We start from the raw sequence: 17,405 nt of genomic DNA on the forward strand, positions 1-17,405 counted from the left end.
ATCTTTAAGATTTTTCTCTGCAGTGAGTTGCTGATCCAGTTATTCTTAATATCATAATCCTTAAATTTATAATCCTCAGTGATAGTTAATGATTGCTAACATGCATAATTCTCCACATCCAGTGTCATCAGTGGCAGTGATACATTTGGTCACGTGTTTATAAGTGGCTGTCTGTTTCAGAATCTGGTTATTTAAAGTGTATCTAATTTAATTACCAAACAGTGAATACACTGTCTGCAAAAGTCACTGACCTAGAATGTTGCCTCTAAGCTTTTGAGCATGGCTGATAGTGGAATGATGTAAAATGACATGAAAGCTGAAGACATAATTGCTCATTGTGAATATTTTTTTCAGTAGCTAACATTATTCCAAAGATGAAAAGTGACAGTTATATATTTTTGGCAGTGTTTCCCTGTAGGAAAGGAACAGGCAACCTACTTATTTTAATACTGTTAGGGCTGACTGAAAATTATATTAATAAGAAGTTTATTTACTGACATTTTAGACTGAATTTTTGAGCAGTCTGTACCCAACTACTAATTTAGGGCTCTTATAGTCTAGGTATGGAGTTATGAAAAATGAGCTGTTGGAGGTTTAGCCGCAGAATATCACAAGATTATTTCTAGGAGCAAATGCTGTGTTTTGGGAGTTTTTAAGAAAATAAAAAAACCCAAAACAATGAAGCATTCAAAACTCAGATGCTGCTTCTGAATATCTGGCTCTACAAAACTTAAAAATGCCATCTGGTGACAGCTTTACCTTCTCTCAGATTCCATCAGACCGCGTGTGTGTTGTTCCCATTGCTTGCAAATTTACACTTGTAGCTGATGGGAATTGTACATATGTGAAAGCTTGGAAAGCAGTTACTGAGCAGCCTTATTTCCAAAAGAGCTGAAAAAATGTAGCAGCCAACAGTCTTAAAGTGAACACAGAGCTCATACTGCAGTGTTCTGTGCAGGCTCTGTGTTCACTTTAGCAGTGGCTCTTACAGCTTCTGATGATGATGAAGGTACATGAGCTGCAGTCAGCTCAGGAACCCACCAATGTCTGGGTGCCAGGCAGAGGTACCAAGTTCTTTTCTCAGCAAGTGTGGAGGGTGGGCCTGTTCAGCCGTGAGTCCTCCTCTTTGAGAAGGATAGTGATGCCAGCACCTGTGAGCTCAAGAGCAGGAAGCTGCTAATGTGATCTTAGTGATTTGGGATCCAAGTCAAAATTTCTTTGTAGACTATATATATATATATATATATATATATAAACACTTGTTATATGTAACACTTTATTTGTGGTAGAAGGAAGGCAAAATAATCTGTTTTGAGAACTACAAATCCTTAAAACATAGTCTATTAGTTTGTAGGTACTTTGATTAAATTAGTTTTTAGTTTCATTTCATCAAAGGATAGTATATCCTCCTGGCAGATAATTCTGTCGTAAGTATCCTGAGCTAATCTGATGGTGTCCTTACAGAAAATGAATAAGGTAGAAAGACTTCTGTTTTGGGAAAATATAACTCTGGTACTCACCTCAGTTGAGAGGAGCCTCTAGTGCAAGACACTGACTGGAAAGGCAAATGCCTCAGTTCAAGCAACAAACCCTTCTGCACAGGCATGCATGTCTCAGACTTGGATTACTCCTCAGCAATGCTCCTGACTAATTAGCAATAGACACTGTAATGCCTTAGAATCTCAATACAAAGTTTAAGGCAGAAATCCTGTTCCCATATAGATAGGAATCTCTATAAGGAGGAAAAAACCGTAATGTTTTGCTTGGTTTGGTTTATTATTCTCCTGCAAGGATGAAGTGTCTTAAGTGCTTGTCTGCATCCACAAAAGGCATTGATGGGATGGGTGGTGTAGCGATGGAGAGATGAAGAAGGGGAGGCTTTTTTGGTTGCTTGGTTTTGTTTTTAGAATTTGCTCTTAACAGTCAGTTTGTGGTATTCACTTTGAGCAGACCTGTGGTTACGTTATCTCACTCTTGATACATGTCAGCTAGTTCCAGAAGGCACTTCCAGTCAGCACTTACCAGCATTTGTACATGTACCTGCATTGCTAAATTTTGCAGAACGTAAATCATGTCTTGTAAAGGCTGATACACATTTGAAGTCCAAATGTAGCTCTAGGCCAGAGAGGGATGCCAATCAGCACTCAAAATAAAGAAGCCCCTTGGTAATGTGACAGGAGGTATTAGGAGGTATTTTTAAAGATGTGATAATGTTTGGCTTGGATTTTTTTTTTCTCAAATGTAACCAATGAGTGGCTTTGCTAGCTCTGTGTCAAAATAATGGGAAATGATGGAAAGTGCACAATGTGAAGGGAGAGAGAGGAAACAGGCTGCCATTGCTTCAAATATATACACTTGTGCTGTGGGAGCCATCGTCAGCCAAAAATAAGCTGTGAGCTCTTTCCCACCCACATAGCTCAGGCTTTATGAAGCTAAGGAGACTGTCATGTGGTGGCAAAGGCCAGATTATCATAATGTGGGTGAGATGTTTCTGCCCAAAAATACTCTCCTGCCTGTTGTGTTCTGAAGCTCCTTATTTGTACCTGCAAAGCAGTAATCTGCACCAGTGGAGTAATGAAGTGTCCAATTGCTGTTTGTGTGGGGCACCCACAGTTTGTCTGTGGGCAGAAATGCTCTCTCTGTAGGTGGAAACATGTTTTTTCAAGTACATATTATTTTGTTTCTCCTCTTCCTCCTCCCCCAAGAGTGACATCTACCTCTGCATTTTTCCCCTTAGTGTAGAATGTGTGGGACCATACTTCTTTTACAGTTCTCTTGTATGTTGGCTTACCAAATCCTCAGCTTGTACAAACTGGCATAATTTCACTGAAACTGATAGAAGTATGTTGACTCCAAAACCAGCAGAGAATCTGAATTCATTAGGTAGCAGACCATGATCAACATGAACTTCTGGAACAATCTCCTGCAGTTGTTTTGGGGATGTACAGAGATATTCCTGGAGAGTCTACAAAGATTTCTTTTAAGATTTGCTGTAGGTCACAGCTGGCTGCTGTCTATAAAGTAATTACTTTTTTTTTTTTTCTCCTGCTGTCTCCTACAGTTATATCCTGAATATCTCTCAAAGTTCCTTTAGTTTTGTTATCCTTCTAGCAGTTTGTGGCCTCCCTAAAGCGTGTTCACTGTCCCGGTCTGTGGGAAAGCCTAATTTCATCATGTCTTGTTGGTCTGGTAGCCAGCAGCATATTGATACTGAGTGAACTGGATGGCATTTAAATGTAAATCTATTGTCATGAACTCAAGGCTTACCTTGGCTCATTATTTTCAGGCAAGCACAGTAATTAGCACGGGGTGTACTCTGTGATAATTAGGAATGTTTTACACATCAGATGGTGATGTTGACTTTTGAGGGCAACCACCTGGACTCAACTCTCACTAGCTAAAACAAATATTTTTGTATTTCTTTTCATTTCAGTGTTTCAAATGCCTGTGGTAAAATACTAAATAATAGATCCATGGACTCAATTAGCTAAATAGTATGATTAGTGGGACAAGTTGCTGGTACCGAGAGGTGACACCATACCTGAGATATACAGTTAATGTGTATTGTCATTTCTTTTGAATGCAAGGTGAAACTTCCACTATCTTGAAAGCCAGGCACATGCTGCTTTCCAGCTCTCTCTCCTCTTTACCTGACCTGGTATTTGAACCTTCTAAACACTGGTATCACAGATTTGTGGTATCTGCTCCATTTTTGACATTTTTTTCATCATAAAGATGTAATGTGACATTCCTAGTGGAGAAAATAATGATGACTAAAAGAACACTCAAAAAAAACCCCACCAAACAAAACACAACCCAGAAATTTAAGTCATCAGGTCTCATTATAATCTCTTTGTGAACTTGTTAGATTAAAGCCGATTCTTAAAACATCAAGAATTTTAGGGCTATCTTGGAAGGAGCATGTATTTCAGGCAGTCTCATAAGATGATGCAGAAGCTGGGCATTTCTGTCACTTTTCCTAAGAATTGTATTTGAAACCTGTGCAATTTGAAGACTTACCCTGTTTCCTCCTCAGATCAATAATTGCTGAACTCAAACATAAACCTTCCGTTAGGTGTATTTGTGTTCAGTGTGTGATTGCTGGTTGTTATGAATTGAGGGCTCTACCACAGCCATGGAAATACTGAGCTTGTAAATACCCTTTAGGTGCAGACAGCAGGAAAAGTTAACCACTATGCTTCTGCTGCCTCTTTTTCGGTTTGTACTCCTAAAATAATGTGGGGGAAATGCAGTAAAATGGATAGTTGAAATTTTTAAAATTAAATCATGATAGGCTTCTGCTTGTGTTCTAAGTTCATCCCTTCTTCTATGTGTTACCATGTAATTTCTGACACTAATTTTCAAAACATTAGTGATTTGGGGGGTGGGGGAGGGAAGGAGGAGCTATATTTTGAAAAAAAAATCTCTTAAATTCAAAAAATTACAAGTGTTGCATTTCAAGGGGATGAAATAATCTATTTTAAACTAGGAAAGAAATTGTGGACATTGTTTCTATGGAATAATGTCAGATAAATTTAAATGTGTTAATTGTGTGATGGCATTACAAGTGGTTTTTTTGGGTGAAAAGGATCAGTGATTTCTTGTAACATAAAGAGACATCAGATTATTTCAGCTAGCCCTGGCTGGGCTTTTTGGAATGTGGTCTAAGTTTCTGGCACTTGCACTTAAGGAGGATGTATGGGAAGGAAAAAAAAAGTAATGTTTAAACAACATTATGCAAACCTAAATAAAAGAGAAGGCAAGATGTAAAAATTATTCTGTAATGAGTGTGACCATGCAACTGCTTGGAAAAATAACTGATTACCACTGTGGCAAGGAACAAAGATATACAGTAATAGGAAAAAAAAAAAGATAGCAAAAAAACCAGGTATTTACATGTGGTAAAAGTCAGAATTGCAGGAGCTTTTTTTTTTTTTTTTCCCAGAAATATATGGTTGGAGTCTAAAATAGTCTAGATACTGCTTCTATTTCAACTATAAATGACTTCTATATTTAACTCTTTAACTTACTGTGTCACTTCACCATCTGGAAAGCAAGAGATGTTAATGTGGTGGTGTCAGCTGTGCCAAAAATCAAGTCTATCATATTCATCCTGCCATGGTCCTGAATATCACAGACTATTTCTATCATAGAAATTCTTTGACTTGTAGCTTTAGAGGCACAACTAAGTGTGTTTCTGTACTTGCTAAGCAGAAGTTATAGAATTGATACTGAAGCTGTTGGGTTGGATGTTTTAAATCATCTTATGCCAGAAACCAGGGAGAAAAAAGAGAACTTAGAGATAATTAAAAAACCCAACAACTCCAAACCTCATAACAAGCCCTTAGTGCTACCTCTGATGTCCTCAAGCACGGTGATAGGCACACTGGGGAGCAGCAACTGATCTCTCATGGATGGGAGTGCATTCCCTCTCCTCTTCCTCCGTTGCTGTAAAAGCAGTGCTCCTATTATGTCAAGGTCCATTGCATTTACTGCAACTTTGATATGCTTGACCTAAAAATATTGCTGTGAGTGAATTATTTACAATGACAACGAGGAGCAATTTTCTAGAATGTTTCTATGGCCTGTGGGCATTGTACTGAGTACATATGTATGTTATTAACAAAACCCATGAAAATTACCATGAAACCTTTCCACAGCATATCACAGTTTTCATTGCCAAATTGGGATTGTTCTGTGGCTTTACAGCATAAGGAAACACATGTGCAAGCCAACACTTCTTGTGGGGTGTGGAATAATGGTGTTGTTTTCCAATGAATATTATTAAATAACTAGTCTGTAGAGGTTGATTTCAAGTTGTATGGAGTACTACATATCTGTGCACTAAGAAGACATTTTTCTATTTCTATATGAAAACATGGTGTAACTAAAATCACTGATAAATTCTGATGCTAGGCACCATTAAAAAGACAACTGCTACAGATTCTCCTCTTCAGAAACCAGTAAAAACTTGCAGTCCAAGTGGGAATATTTGTTTTATATTTGTAATGAGACTGGACTATTTGTGCCTAGGTCAATGCTGGCTGCACCCCGACTTAATAGGGTATGAATAGCTGTTCTTCCGTTAGTAAGTGTGTGGAACAAAATGATGACCAAAATCAGGAGAGATGTGTATTTTCAGGAAAAGTACTGCCTTAAAAAAGGACATAACTTTGTCTTTTTCTTGCAGTGGAGTCTGTCCCTCCTCAATGCTAATCATTCAAGCATTATCAGCTAGCAGAGAAAACATATATACAGAAACCACTCATGTTCCAGGACATGAGTTCTTCCCAGTGTTGTGAAATTCCAAATTCTTCTGTTTTGATAAGTATTTTCTCTGTTAAAGACACATAACACATCTATAACTAGCATTATTAAGTGTTTTGCAAAATGAAGATCTGGTTTTTAAGTTTCAGTAAAGAAATTTGTTTTGTAGCAAAAGCATCTAGCTACAAATTAATTGGAAATTTTCTCCTTCTAAATAGAACATATACCTCTGAGTCTTGCTTTAAATGTGATCTTTATCTCCCTGCAATATGTAACTCTGTAGTAATTCAAATTCCCATTTTTGTAGAAATGGGTAAACATAAAGGTACAGACTTATCTCTGAACAGTGTTGCTGAGAAATCATTTATCCATAGTAACTCTTCCTTTAATACTTTACTCTTCTGTCTCTGACCACGATAGTATTCAGTGAGCAACAGAGAATGTGGGTTCTTCTGCTGTGAATATTGGAATGAAAAAAGATAATCTTCCCAAACACTAATTTTAAATAACGTCCAAATAATTTCAGGATTTATTTTGCTAGTGTGGTTATGTTTTTTGAGGAACTGGAGGAGGAGTCTATAAATATTAGTTTCATATGTGACAAAGGACTGATCTCTTTCATGATTGAAATGCATTCCTACCTTTTAATTAGACTGGTAACAGTTCCAGAAGTGACTATAGATGTGTTGTCGCATGATAGCCTTGACGCTTCTCTGCTGTTCAGTTCCTACGCAGTGAAACATAAACCAAACAAGCGCAGTACACAAGATAACTTGTGTGACTAATGTGCTGAGGAAACTTTGTAAATAATCAGGCTAAAATATTGTTTATAAACATTACCATACTGAGAAGAATGATATGAGTGATATGATATGCTGTGAGTTTTCCTGATTTTGTAAGCAGTTCCCACTGCAGAGTATTTGAGTTGCACTGACTCTAAAGGCTGAGCTTACCTTGGATGGTTGTGTGAAGTGAGAAATGTAGACTGGTCCTTTTGTGTGCCTGACCAGGTTAATAAAGGGTTACAAAGAAATAAGGACACAATTATGATCTTATTTATGCTTTATTTTCTTATCACAAAACTCAAAGCATGACATAGGTACTCAGTTTACAGTAACTTTAAAATTTAACTGCTTTTCCATTATTATTTCTGGATATACATTTCTTTGTCACCTTCCAGATCCCTAAGAATAGCAAATGCAATAGTATTTGTGTTCTTAAAATCAGTTTAATGTGAAATTAAATTTTTTTGATATAACATTTTTATCCATAACTCTTAAATCCCATTTGTTCCCAGTTGTATTTGTCATGAGAAGTATAAACTTTTGAACTCTTCAGCAATGCCTAGTTAAATGGCAATTAAATATTCTTTCCTCTTCGGTCAGAGTCCTTAGGAATGGATATACCGGGCTTCCTGTCCTGTTATTTTTATTGCATACATAGTAAATAAGAATTTTTACATTTTCAATGGTACTGAACCCCTCTGAGGACAATACTCCAGAAAAAGGCAACAGTTTTTTTTTTTTTTCTAATCAGCTAAGTTAAACACACTCAAAACCAAGCAAGCAAAATTGGATACCCCCCAACTATTTTTCTGACCAGAAAACTGTGGCTTATAAGAAGTGTTTGCTTCTCACTATTGCCTTCAGAGCTGCTGGTCCCCTCAACGGCAACTGTACAATGTGGGGCCACAGTTGCATTCATTGTTCAGTGAGCTTGTCCACATAGTTAAACCCACCGACAGCAATGAATGTTGATTGTGACCTTTTTGTAAAGCTTGGCAGGGTGAGGGAGAAACATCATATGATGGTTAGGTTGCTATCTTCGGTGTTAAGGCCTGAAAGCATGAAGTAAGGAGGAGGATGGTTAGCTGGAGGGTACAATCAACGGTCGATGGTTTTCACTTTAATTCCAAACTCACCGACAGCGTTGAATGTTCACTGAAGCAACCACTACAACAGAACTCCATTGACTTGGCTGCATCCTCAAATGTCTGAAAGTAGGGGGGGGAAATCAAAATTCACACAGTGATTTTAATTATACAGATGATGCAACTTCAATCATTTTTCTCTTACCGACACCAACACCCTTCTCTGCTGATCATGTTTCAGTCTTTCTGCAAGGAGCTGGCAGTTTCCCAGACTTCTTTCTATGAAAAGAAAATATGTTTCTGTTACTCAGACTTTAAAAATAAAGGTTAGCGATTCAGGCACGAGTGGATTAATGTTGTCTGTTATTTCACAAGACTGAACTTCACAGTAAAACAAAACATGAGATCCCATAAATGAAAAGAGCTGGCTAAGAGTTTTACAAATTAGTGTTGCCAAATAGAGATTGCTCAACTGAGCAAAATTTCTTCTATTGACACGATTCAGTTGGATTAAAACGTGTTTAGGATTGATGAAAAATAAATTTTCTATAAAGAAGGCCTAATTTTTCAAAAAACATCTCAGAGACAGAGGGCCTTTTTTTCCTTACTAATTTTCACACATGCAGAACCTGTTGTGATAGTTTTCAGGAGGAAAAAAGGTGACTGTATATCTAGGCTTGACCTATATTTTTTTTTTGTGTCAGCATGTTGTGCACATCCAGCTGATCATCACACAGTAAAGTCCTTATTCTTAAAAATTTTTACAGTAACACAGCAATTTTTCCTAATCTTCTGAGGTTTCCAACTCAATTGTCCAAATTATTAATAAAAATAAATACTACTTAAAAATTAAGGTTGTAGGTTTTGTGGTTATAGGCTGGATAAGAAGGCAAAACATGGTAATCCCGAAATTTTACCTTATTTTCATTTGTGAGCAGAGTTCTTATGCAGGTGTTCTTGAAGCTCAGCTTGTCAGAATTCTTTTCTGCTAGGTCCACTCTTAAGTGTGCTGAAATTACGTGACTGATTCATTGACTTACATGAATTGCTGTTTCTTTGTTTACCTTATCCTTTGGTTAAAGATGCCCTCTCTCTCTCTCTTCCATCTGTTGTTTTTTAAAAGGCTTTATAAATGTTTGGGGTTTTGTCTGTATTTGTGTTAAGGGAACCCATGCTAAAGGACTGGAGTTCATCAGTGTGCTGCCTGAGCCTATTTTGTGAACAACCACTATGACAAGGACTTTGTCCTAAGTGTTTCTTTCAACTAGTTGCTCTGCATGTAGAGGTATTTATTGCATCATTTAACTCAACTGTATTTTCCATCTAATACAACTAAAAGAAAAAGTCATTAATATAGCTTACTGGAGAACTAGACAAGAACAGAATCAACTGTTATAGTGGATTAGATGTGATTTGTTTATGAAGGCCGCTTTGATTGAATATAGCTAAATCAAATACATTTTAATTAAATGCAGCAGCCCACCTTTCTTTCCCAATACAGCAGCACAGGATATTTTACCTGTGATTATTTTTATTTCTCCATTTATTTTTACTGAAATTTCTAAGGTTTAATTCCATGGATGTTATGAGAAGACCTCTGCACACTGGCATGAGAGAATAAGGCTCTCCAACTCAGTCTTATGTGCATGTGCATCTGTTCAACATTGTTCTAGCCAAATGAATTAACTTTATGGTTTAGGGATGCTCATGTTTAAGATCTGCCGTATTATAAGCTTGTTTTCTGTACGCCATTTCTTTCAGTACTCATTCCTCTGCCCTTATTCCCTGCTTCCATCTGTCACTTCATATTCCAGTATGGAGGTTTGCCTGGCTGATATCTGGCAATTGGAATGGGGTGCGGGGGAAGGAGAGGAGCTGTGTAGAGCTTATGGCTGTGTGGATTACATCTTCAAAGGAATTACTTTCCCAGGCTGTTATTAATGCCTCCCCACCCCCCATCATGGAAAACCTCAGTACTTCCTTGGTCACCTAGCCTGTGAAATGGGCTGAAACTTGTAAGTACAAAAGGTATTTCTGGGTTCCAGCCCTGATTCCTGATGTGTGCAGGTTATGCAGGGTAAATATGCTTTCATCTTCTTTCATCTGGTTTTCATTTTTTAAAAATCCTTCACTGGGCTTAACTAGCTGTTACAAATACCAGCTTTATTTTAAATTTTATTTCAGATCTGCAGGCTTATGTGAAAATTCAGATTGGATGTATTTTTTTTTTATTTAAGGTTAGTAGGCCATAAATAAACCAAAGCACTTTCCTTGCTTTGAGCAATAGGGTCATGATGTACATGAAATATCGCTTTAAAAAAACTGCAACCTAACGTGAATTGACAGAGGTACATGAGGAAGTAGTTCATCGTGTCGCTGCAAAGGCCATAGGGATTTGGACTGCTAGAGCTGCCTGTCTTGGAAATAGATTAGATATCTTGTCTGATGACCTGTACTTAATTTAAGTGACTGCCTTTGCACGTCCTTCCAGAGGGCAACTGTGTGAAGTAGAGCATCTCATCTTCAGTCTTCAGTTCTTTTCCTCCTCTTGATGGCCTGACCTAAATTGAAGATATGGTTGTTGTGCTTGCACAAATAGACAATTATTTCAAAACTACGTGAACTGCATCTTCAGTTCTAATTAATTACCTTTTCCATTTTGACCTTGCTGTGTTGAATCAGAAGACCAACATTCCAACTTCATTGCAGCGGTTAGTACTGGGAAGCTGTTATACAATGCACTCATGTTAACTGCCTTATGTAAAACAGAGGTAAAAGCTCCTTCTCCCTGCTTGGAAATGGTGGAGCTGTCAAGTACTACTCTGCCCTGCTTATTGCCCCATCTTTTTCTTTCTTCCTCCTCTCTCGCCCACACAAATGCTCAGTGAGATATGAAAGATGTCAGCCAGATCGAAGTCTGGCTTGCAGGCTACTTCAAACAGCTGCCTTAGAACTGTTACCAATCTTACTGCTGGTACAGCAGGGAGATTGCTTAGCTACAAATACATAGGTGAACACACAGAACTCAGCCTTGGGGCTCTTGTAGCTTTAGGTACTTTTTCTAATGGTGCATTAAAAGTCTATGCACCATTACTGGTGTGTACTAGTTAAAATACTATCTTAGCAAATTTATGAGGTAGATACTTCACGTGGTTTACAGCATCATTTTTCTTCTACTGACATGGAATTGTTTGTTAGTGGAAGGTGGAGTTAAAACTTTTTGAAGCCAAATATTCTTTTGTATAAAAGGAAGGCAACGGAACAGTGTTCATACTGATACTGCATGGTTATCTCATGGATGCAGTTGTTGGCTACTTCCACCTCCCACTTGCCCTCTCCCACAGTCTGTCAACAGACTTCCAGTTAAACACTTGGGGACAGGAAGAAATGCAATGTGTGGATGTGTTTTTTTAATTGTCTTGCAAAAGTGAATTCCAGTGGCAGTGTCTAAAAATGGCATTACACACTTGGGATCAGATTCTCAGCTAGAGTAAACTGACACAGCTCCATTGACGTCAGTGGCATCTGCGTTTACACCAGCTGACACCTGGATGCTCATCTGGAAAAAAGTGAATTAGAATGATCAGTTATTGGTTCTTATATTTTCAATTTTTTGTATTGTGTTCGTCTTTTTTATTAAACCTTTCTAAAATGACAAATTTTCATGTTGTATTGACATTTTACTTTCAATAAATCAGCAGTAATACTAAATCTCTGTAAGTATTGACACTGCTGTGCTTCCACTGAAAGGAATTAAATCCAGTTGACTGTAGTTATTAGAAATTCAATTTGTTCTTAGATGACTTTGAGTTATATGCTGAAAGTAAAAAAAATCTGTGCAGCTATCAAGAGGACAAAATGAAAAATATTTGTTTATTTTGTGATCTTAAAAACTGCAAGAACAGAATCAAATTGTAATCTAAGATGCTCACTGTGTTCTACAGATGCTAACTGCAGTTGTTTCTGCAGTGTGTTTGAGTGTAGCATTAGCTCCTAATTACTGATGCAGTAAATCTAAGGCTAATGTTTTTCAAGAAACCCAACCACACAATCACCATGTTTTCATGTTGCCTTAGACCTATGGAAACATGTCTGTTAACCTCTGCTGAAAAAAAAATAGTTTGAGGGAGTATTTCACCATTTACTGGAGTACAGCCATTTCTGGGGAAGAGTAGCAGCTGCATAACATCTTGAAGCACTAGTGCATGCCAGCCTGAGACAGGAGCAAAAAACTGCAATTGCTCTGTTTAAATTCTGCATTCTACAAGGCTGCTTTTTTGTACATTCTTGATTCTTGCTCATAGAATAAGTGAGTGGAAAAACAGACAACACTTTGAGGTGAAATATTGTCCACAGAACTGGTTTTTAAGCTAAATCAAAACTTGTTTGACATGCATAGCCATCACAGAGTGATCTGAAGTTCACTTAGTCTTATCAGAGTTCTGATGAAGCAGAAACTGTGACATCTCCAAATATGCTGCTTTGTTTGTTTGTAGGCATTAACTAAGTTTTTGAGTAAGTTTGCTATCCAAAAAGTGACTGTGCTCTTGAAATGAAACCCATCAGCTAATATTACATGTTTACAACACAGGCTATGAGGTGGGATACTGATTAGCCAAGCTAATTTAGGAACAGAACAAATGTGAGTAGCAGCAGTGATATTAGTTCAATCAAATATTTGATTGCACTTCCAGAAATAATTTAATTGCATAGATCAAAACTATGCTTTGCCCATTAGAATTTTACCTGATTAGTATTTTTTAAAATCTTCATACTAAAGAAACTTCCAAGACCATATTTAATGTGAAAGTATACACAGTAATATTGGCTTTTTGCTTACTGTTTAGGTTTATTATGTCTCAATCAATATAAATTGTTAGTCTTATTTAACAATCATAGTTATGCTCATGTTCTAAATGGACTTTTATATCTGCCCATTTGAGCCCAACTGCAATTTATTACTTCATGTTGTTAGTCCTGTTTGATGTTTTAAGTGCTATTCCAGCATACAGAATTCAGGCCCTGGCTCTGTGAGATTTGCTTTTTATTTAAAGCCAAGAAATTGGTAAATAAATTCTAATACTGCCTGCAACTTCCCAGTCTTATGGATCACAATTCTTCACTCTTTGTTACTGGAAGACATTACTATTTATGGAAGATATGCACATATTTCAGTGTCCATAAATCATATGCAAGCATCTGTTCTTTAGATCAGTAGATGGAGCATGGTAACTGGTTCTTACATTAATAGCCATGAAGTAATGCTCACCTATTGATGTTAAACTTTAATATTTTAGCAAATATTTCAATAATTTAACTTTTCAGGCAATATTAATCAGAACAATAGAAATTGCAAGCATAGTCTGGCATAGAGTTAGTTCTGTGTAGCCTGTACCTGAAAAATGCCAAGTGAAAGTTCTAAGATAGAGGGTAAATATTCACAGCAACAGGATCAACCTGGCTAAACCACAAAAGGCTCTGTTAGTAATTCTCTCTGCACTCATTGCTCCCTTTTAAGAGAACTTCTTTCCCTCCCCTTTCCTGTGATAGCTTTAAACAGGCATCCTTTGCTTATTTGATGAATCTGGACTGTGTGTAGTGGTCTACATTGTTGTCTTAGTAGTATGATCTATTTCCCATGTGATTCTGCAGGCAGGGCTCTAAGGCCAATAACTGTGAAGCTGTGCTCTGAAAACATATGTTGTGTGAGGAAACCAGGGCTGTGTATGAGGCAAAATCTAAGAGGTGGGAAAGACAATATTGTAGGATAGGATGGGCACAGGATGGAAAGGCAGAGGATAAGAGTTTTCTTATTCTGTCTTCAATCTTAGTGTTAGGATTTTTGGGTAAAGTGATTTCAGTTGTAAAGAGAAGCATCTTCAGCATCTATCCTGTTTAGCATTTATGTCAAGCTATTTGGTTGTCATATATACTGTGGATGCATTTGTTGTTTTTCAACATCTCCTTTGTGTTTGTATTCTTTTTCAGGAACAGAGACTTTATACTTTGAGACTAGCATGAGACTAAATGTCAGCATAGTTGAATTTTCATAGGAAGAATGTATGTATAAAAATTGAGAGCAAAAACATTCTGTATTTTTAGAAGTTGAGTCCTACTGTAGTCAGCCATAAGACACAAAACTGTAGCTCTTTTTCTGCAGAAAATGGACTTGCTTTTAAGTTGCCTACTAATCTTCTTGGTATAAAAACTCCCAAGCTGCTTCAGAATGAATTCAGAACACCCTTTAAGGATTTCTGGAGTACTTCAGTACCGTTTGCATGTTGTCTTTTATGCTCTTCACAGTGAATATGTGAAATAGATATATTCAGAAAAACATGCTTGTGGGCTTTCAAAACCTTTTGTTTAATTTTTGCTCCTGATTTTTAAAATAATTTTCTAGAATTTTCTATAAAAGGTGCTGTGAATGTAGGTTTACTGAAGAGGTCCTCCATATGTCCATCTCACTGCCAGCGCAGAATGCGATAGCAATTGGCTTTAATATCCCTTCCCCCTCTGCATTCTGTGTTGCCATAGGAATGGTCTGTGAGAATTACCAAATTCAAATAATTATGGTCCTGCTGCACAAAGTTTCTTTTGATCAAGAGCAAGTCATTTGAACCCTGATGTTTAGTGGGTAATACTTACAGCCTCATAAAACTGTAGTGATGGCTGATATCTCATAGTGCTTTGAACATGTGAAGTGCTATATAAACAATATAGGGCTATTGCACACAGCTCAAGCTATTAGCATTTGAGGCACAGTGCCCCAGGCCCTTGGAGGGGAAGTCACGTCTTCACTGGAAAAGAGGCACCTTTTTGAGTTTTGTCTGCTTCCAGATTAGGTATCAGGAGCTCTCAAGGTAGCACAGAGATATGAAAGACTTGCTTTTTCAAATACTGTGTCTACTACGCTGCACTGGATTCTAACAATTAGAACTGTGATTCTAAAAATGTGAGGATGGTAAATCATTGCCTGGTTGCACTGTTTTTTTTTTTTTTTTTTCTGTAATTGTTTTTGTCATTTTGCATTTTTTTCCTTTGTAAAATTTCTGTATGCAGATCTATTTGTTGCTAACATCCTCGGTATTCTTCATGTGTAATTTGAAACAGATGAGAAATTATGCTTCATCTTTATTCCCAAAACTTTCACCTTACTTTACAGAATTTAGATCCCAAATACAATTTGAGAATGTGTAGAACACTCCATGAGTGTCTGTGTGTACATCTTGGTGAAGTCTTGTTCTTAAGGTCGCAATTCAACTTAAGAAAATAGGCCAGGGGTATTTGCTACACAGCTGATGTTAGGGCCTGTTAGAGCTGAAGGTACTGTTCAGATGGGAACAGTTTTCCTAGGATTGATGGAATTGCCTGATTTGTTTTGTTTTGACTCTTTTCCACATTTTGCACACTCTGATAAACAAGGGTTCTGCTTAGGACCCACAAGAGGCACCTATCCTTGCAATCACTACAAAATGAAGTCTGGGGCTGTAGAAAGGCTCATGACTATCTGCAGGGAGAAGAGGAAATTCCTTGAAGTCTTTTTATGCCAGTCATTGCTCCAGTTTAAAAACAAAGCAATTCTTAGTCCAGAGTTGGCAAAACATACTTTTTGCTTTTTGATGGTGTAACTTCTTTTTGCCAGTAGAGACTATTCTAAAGGATTGAATTTTTCTGCTTGCTCGTTGTGGGGCTTAATGTCTCAGGCTAAGCTCTTAGGCATGTTAAATGATGTAAACAAGTTTTGGATTTTTGTTAGTGTTATCTATGGCCAGCCATTCAAAACAAATATGCTATTGACTCAACTCTAAAAAGCTCTGAACGCAGAATAAGCTCAGACTTTGAAGGACTGGGCACACACTTTAAATATTTAGCATAGCAAAACCCATTGCAGTACAATTACTTGTACAGGATCCAATGATTTACAGCACAAATGTGAAGCATAATCCCATGTATTCAGGGAGCAAATGCCTAGTTAGTTTACTGTTTTCTTGTGGCTCTTTTTTATCAAAACCTATACACACAAACACAAAATACCATTTATTGCTCTGGCAGAGGCTTTTTAAAGTAATATGTATTCTTCTAAAGAAACAAATAGATACAAATTACCAGAACTGTTCTAAAGGCCTTATCTTTATTATTGAAAAACGGCATAGCCTTTAATGGTTTGTAATCTGCCTGTGTTTTTGTGGTTTTCTCAACATCCTCCTCCTTGTCCTTGTTGAGCTCAGCTACCCTTTGAAAAGCTTTTTGCTCCAGTGACCACTTTAAACTTTCTATTGATAAAATAAAGCTGGACTCCTAATTTATTTTCCCAACAGAAGGTGTGAGTTGAAAGTGGTCATTGGCCCAAAAACCTATAGTGAAGACAAAGTTGATTGTAGTGGGAAGGGGGAGTGATGTCTGGTTTCCTTTTCTCTGTCCTTCAATTCCCACCTCCCAGAGTCCCAAGTAAACTGCAGTTCCTCGATCTTTCCCTGAAGTCTCCCTTTTTCAACCTCACTGCAGCTAGGTTTCCCTTTTTTGCAGCCTTTTGCTGCAGCAAGGAAAGGTTGGCCAGGAAATTGTATTTGAGTCCTCAACTCAAATTGGTTTTTGAATCCAAATTCTGTCTTTTAAAACTGTGGGAAGACTGACTGGGAGATTGGCAATGAAGTAAATGAGTGAATGGGATGAGGGAAAGCATATACAGTCAAATAAATTAATAAATTAAACAGTTCTCTTTGCTACACGTGCGCTTATGTGTAGCTTAAAATTACATGCAAGCACATATGCAGACAGTTTAATGTGAAAAAAGAAAGGGAAATATCTCTTTGTTTCGGAGATTTAAACAGATCAGTACATCTGTAGCACCCAGAAGCTTCAGACATTACCAAAATGCATTTTTTTAACCACAGAGTCTTGCTTTTCTGCAGTACCCAACACATTTAAATACAAACTCTGAAATGGATTAGTAGGTTTGGGAGTAAGTGGATGGCATTTTACAGGACTTTTCTGTAAATGTCTCAAGAGATCCAGAGATCCCCTGTCACCATTGTGGTAACCACTCCTAATCACAAATCGTAATCTGAACAATCATAGGTGATACTGGCTATTCTGAGGAGTTTTGTTTCTGCATCAATACCTCCCTGGATTTATAAACCATTCTTGTGTCAGTACCTGGCTCTTTTCTTGCTAAAGGTAATCAGGGAGCTTGAGGCTCACAGATTACATTTTCTGTGCTGTTCAAAGGCATTTTATTTGTATTTTTATTTAGAAATATCTGGATGAA

General features: G+C 37.3%; 2 long non-coding RNA genes across 15 annotated transcripts in view; one reads left to right on the forward strand and one right to left on the reverse strand.

Moving 5' to 3' along the window:
• LOC137479262 (uncharacterized) overlaps positions 1-17,405 on the forward strand; it is a 182,436-nt gene that overhangs the window by 12,415 nt on the left and 152,616 nt on the right. The gene's annotated exons all lie outside the window — the stretch shown is intronic.
• LOC137479259 (uncharacterized) overlaps positions 7,315-17,405 on the reverse strand; it is a 61,539-nt gene continuing 51,448 nt past the window's right edge. For 4 of the 13 annotated variants that reach the window (XR_011002093.1, XR_011002099.1, XR_011002097.1 and 1 more), the window contains 2 exons: positions 9,055-11,696; positions 7,315-8,416 (listed from right to left, as the gene is read on the reverse strand). This is a non-coding gene — a long non-coding RNA (uncharacterized lncRNA). Of the gene's footprint in view, positions 8,417-9,054; positions 11,697-13,532; positions 13,599-17,405 lie in introns of all 13 variants that reach the window. The other 9 variants (XR_011002102.1, XR_011002101.1, XR_011002106.1 and 6 more) reach the window with 5 other exon arrangements.

This window comes from Anomalospiza imberbis, chromosome 9 (assembly GCF_031753505.1).
Source record: "Anomalospiza imberbis isolate Cuckoo-Finch-1a 21T00152 chromosome 9, ASM3175350v1, whole genome shotgun sequence".
Taxonomy (NCBI): domain Eukaryota; kingdom Metazoa; phylum Chordata; class Aves; order Passeriformes; family Viduidae; genus Anomalospiza; species Anomalospiza imberbis.